General features: G+C 39.0%; 1 protein-coding gene across 1 annotated transcript in view; it reads right to left on the bottom strand.

Annotated features, from left to right (window-relative positions):
- Positions 1–4,474, bottom strand: part of TIAM1 (T cell lymphoma invasion and metastasis 1) — a 348,762-nt gene that overhangs the window by 104,669 nt on the left and 239,619 nt on the right. The window lies entirely within an intron of this gene.

Genomic DNA, 4,474 nt, shown 5'->3' with positions numbered 1-4,474 from the left:
CAGTGGGGAAGCCTAACTATGGAAGGAGGCAAACGAGGGCTGTTTACAAATACTTAAAAGGTTATGAGAAAGAATAAGCAGAAGACTTGCTGTAGACTCTAGGAGAGAAGACAGAAACAAAGGGATATGGCATAAGTCACCAGAAAGAACGGTTATCTCCACATGATGAGGAATGTTCTAGAACTTAGAACTAGCTAACCAAGCAGACGGTTGAAAAGCTGGGAGCCTGTCAGGGATGGAAGTGGTCATGCAGTGGGCAGGCTGACCAGCTGCAGAGATGGGGTCTACCTTACGAGGGAGGCTGGACTTTAACCTTTTCAAGTCCAAGATGCAAAATCCCCTCTAAAGTCTTCTCTACCAAGTCCATTCGATGCCTCCTTATGAAAGACGATTTCCAGATTTTCCCCTTACCTGGCTACACTTGTCCAGAGCATGTGCCGATGACCTCTGTCAAGTGTGACACACAGACCAGACGTGGCACTTTAAGATACTCTCCAGAGCCTGATAAAACTCAAATCCTTAGACTTACACAGGGGGCCACACTCAACTTCTGGAAAGATATTTATTTAAGAGAAGCACAGGGAACTAGTTTTTATAATTAAAATAACTGTAAGGAACATTTATTGCGCATTTGCTATCTATGAGACACTTCCCTTCCATTATCACATTTAATCCCCAATTCACTATAATGGTGTAAATACTTACAACTCTTTTTCTTAGTCTCTTTTTAAATATGCACACTTTCCCTTCATATAAGTGACTTTCTAAATGATAAGAAGAAAATGTTCTATGGAAAAGCAATGACCCCTTAGAGATATTTTCTACACTTCTTTTGATATATAACTGCATGGGATTTTCTACTTAATCAAGCATCATTCTTACTCTGCCTGGTACCAATGTTCCCAAGGCATTTACTATAGGAATTAAAAAATTAATATTAGGATATGTTACCATATGTCACTAGGATATGTCACCGAGCTTTTTGGAATTGCATGTAACAACCTCCAGTAATAGATGAATGAAGGACTGAGAGGAAACTGTACATTGTAGGTAGCAGGCACTGACTCTGGCTTCCAGCCGGAGGGAAGAGCTCTAACTAAAATAGTTTAAATGCAGGAGTTACTACCTCCCTTAGCAGAGAGCACGTCACTTCCTCTACATCGGGGGCTCCAGCATTCGTGCCCATTTCCTCCCCACCCAGTGCACAAAACTCTTTTTGTACTTTAGCTGGTAATATGAATCTCCTTTCCATGGGCCAGTCTGAACAACAGTGTCAGATCAGCAGCACGTAGGCTTTGGGAAATGTGTGCACTGGGAGACCTAAGGCTGGAATAACCTATAAATTATTTCTGCAATCACGGTTGATCTCCCTTGCTTTAACCTCCACCGCTTCACACAGGTTTCTTTCAAATTCAGCCCCTCTGGAGTTATGTGGATTACAAAAAGTAGAAGGTAGAAAATGCCGTCGTGGATTCCAAACAGCAGTAATTTCCTCTGAAAAGGTTCATTTCGTGTTCTATCCCACGTAAGTAGCATAAAAATTCCATCGTTAACAAGAGGACACAGAGGTTTTCATGAATAAGGGCCTATGCTGCCACAAAAGAATTTTATTCAATGTGACCTATAGATTCTACTAGCAGTTTTATGGCCAAGAAGACCTCTTCAAAAGGACTTCACATCAGAGGTGTGTAAGTAAAAGGGAGAGTCCTAAAATCGGTCAGATTATCATCTAACTTGTGTAGTGAAGCCAGAATGACCAAAATCGAATTACGATTTAGAAATACTCCCAGTGAGTGGCTTAAACCTAAGGATGAGAAAAAGGCACTTACTGTCTTCACTGATTCTTGCCCGTGTTTTTCTGAGGTTAAACAGTAATAGCAATATGATAAATAGTACATTTAGACAACGAGAGGCTTTAGAGAAAGAGAGGCTTAATTTGAATGCAGCCCCAACGTTCAGTAACTATGTGACTTGGTGTCCAAGTATTAGCTTTTGTAAGCCTCAGCTTCACCAAACGGGATACACAATCCCTATCCATAGCTTAAAATATGGATACAAAATCCAACTCACTGTTGCTTTAAGAATTAAATGTGACTCACGTTATAAAACACTTTCAAGATGGCGGCATACAATAAGTGCTCAGTACAAGATAGCTAGCTGCTAATATGACAATAACGTTGCTGCGGCTGCTGCTGCTGTTAGTTAGGCATTTTCTCATCTGCAAGATTTCCACTTAATTAATAAAAAGCTATGCCAAATGCACAAAAACAATGGTTTAGAAGCTACATAGAAGAATATTTTCATGACTTGAATCATGTAGTTTTTTTTAGAACAGGATACACAAAGCAAGCTAGCTATCCATAAAGGAAGACTCGAGAAGTGAGAGTACATTAAAATTTACAAATTTCAGTATAACGAAGGACACCTTTAAAAGAGCAAAAAGCAAGCCACGGTGTGGAAAAAGTTATTTGCAGTGCTTACAATCAACAGAGACGATCTACAAAACATGTAAAGAACTGCCATGAATCATGAAAAGAGAGACAGCCCAATGGAAGACATTCAAATAAGCACTTCGCAACGATGATACTTAATGGCCATTAAACCCATGAAAATGTGCTCAACTTCACAGTAACGGCGTAAAAAAAAAAAGAGCTGACAACACCAACTGTGGGCCAGCATGAGGAACAAGGCAAAATTCTCATAAGCCGCTGATGAGAGGAGTATAATTATTTCACTCATTTTGGAAACTGTTGAGCAGTATCTAGTAAACCTGAATGTATTCATATACCCCCTGACAGAGCAATGCCTCTCCTAGACATATACCAACAGAAATGTAGACACACATCCTGAACACAGATATAAAAGCACTCATAGCAATATTGATCATGACTGCTCCCCCAAACTGAAATCAATCAAAATGTACCCATGAAAAGGTTGCCATACATCCCAGTTAGCTTGGAGCTGTTGCAACCTGTTATTCTGGCATAAATAATAGAGCTATTATAACTCCCAAAATTATCTAGTCTCTAAAGTGTTCCAGGGAGCACCATCAGTGGCAATGGAAGAATAAGAACCTCGAAAAGCAGCTCCTTTAAGAAAACTGTCAAAAATTATCAAAATCTACTTTTTCAGAGCTCTGGAAATTAATTAGGTCTTCAACAATCTGAGGTGTGTTTACTGGCGAAAAAAAAATGGCTGAATCTCTATAAAAATAGCAAGCCCGGGGGCATTTTAGCTTGCCCATTTCCCATCGCCATCTTCCTATCTCCATAACTGTGAAAACCAGTAGTCTAGCAACCATTAAACAGAGCAGAATGGATTTGGAGTCCCCCTAAAACACCATTCTTAGAGAATTGTCATTATTTGACTTGTTTGGCAGTTCACAGGAACTTTCCATATACTATGTGATGTCATTCCAAACTCATTCACGCAAACAGCCTTTTTACTCCAGTAGGGACAGCGAAAAGCTATCAATAACAACTGTTTAATATTGCGGCTGTCTGAGACAGTGATTAACAGCTGGGACAAAGAAGCTGACCAAGAAACTTTAGGAAAATCAGGAGAACAAGATTTTCATAAGATATCCATAGTCCTGTGCACATACTCAGAAAATCCTGAGAAGGCCTTACACTCACCCCTCTGGCTGACCTTGAGACTCTGTGGCAAGCAGAGGTGAAGGCTAAGGCAGAGTTGTTAACTAGTTGCCTGAGTGTTGAAGGCATACCCACAAAGGACCTCAAAAAAGACTTGGAGACTAATTGCTTTCAGGTACTTAAGTAAATCTCTCAATTATTAGCTGACTACTACTAAATTAACTGAACAGAGATTTCAGTGGCCACATATGACAAAGTATAAAGATTTTACAAATTTCAAGAAAGTCACCAAACAAACAAGCAATGATAACAACAATCAACAAAACAAATTCTAGGGGTGAGTGGTAGGGGAATCTGATTTAGAGAATCACCACACAGTTTATTATTACACAGAAAGTCCTCACTAAAGTTCACTGATAGGCTCTTGGAACTGTGTGAAATAATGTCTAACAAACCAATTTTACCACAGGCTAATTGATATAAGCAAGAGTTAAGTTCCTATGGCATCTCACCAATGTTATTCGAGGACCTGCTATATTTAAAATAGATAGTTTTCTACCAAAAAGTATGAGACATTGAAAGAAACAACAGAGTCCAGCACATACTCAAGATAAAGAGCAGTGAGCAGAAACGGTCCCTGGGAAAGTCCTCATGGTGGATTGCTAGACGAGGAAATTAAAGCAACTACTCTGAATTTTTTCAAAGAATCTTAGAAAATAATGTCTAAGTATATAAAGTATAAAAATATTATCTCACCAAATAGAGAATATCAATAGAGAAATTTAAACAAACAAACAAACAAAAAATTTAAAGAACCGAATACAAAGTCTGGTGTTGAAATATAGAATAAAAGAAGTGAAAATTCACCAGAGGAGCTCAAC

The sequence above is a fragment of the Pteropus vampyrus genome, unplaced genomic scaffold, assembly GCF_000151845.1.
Source record: "Pteropus vampyrus isolate Shadow unplaced genomic scaffold, Pvam_2.0 Scaffold233, whole genome shotgun sequence".
NCBI classification, from domain to species: Eukaryota; Metazoa; Chordata; class Mammalia; order Chiroptera; family Pteropodidae; genus Pteropus; species Pteropus vampyrus.
The sequence above is the reverse complement of the archived record's forward strand: the minus strand, read 5'-3'. Positions and strand labels throughout refer to the sequence as shown.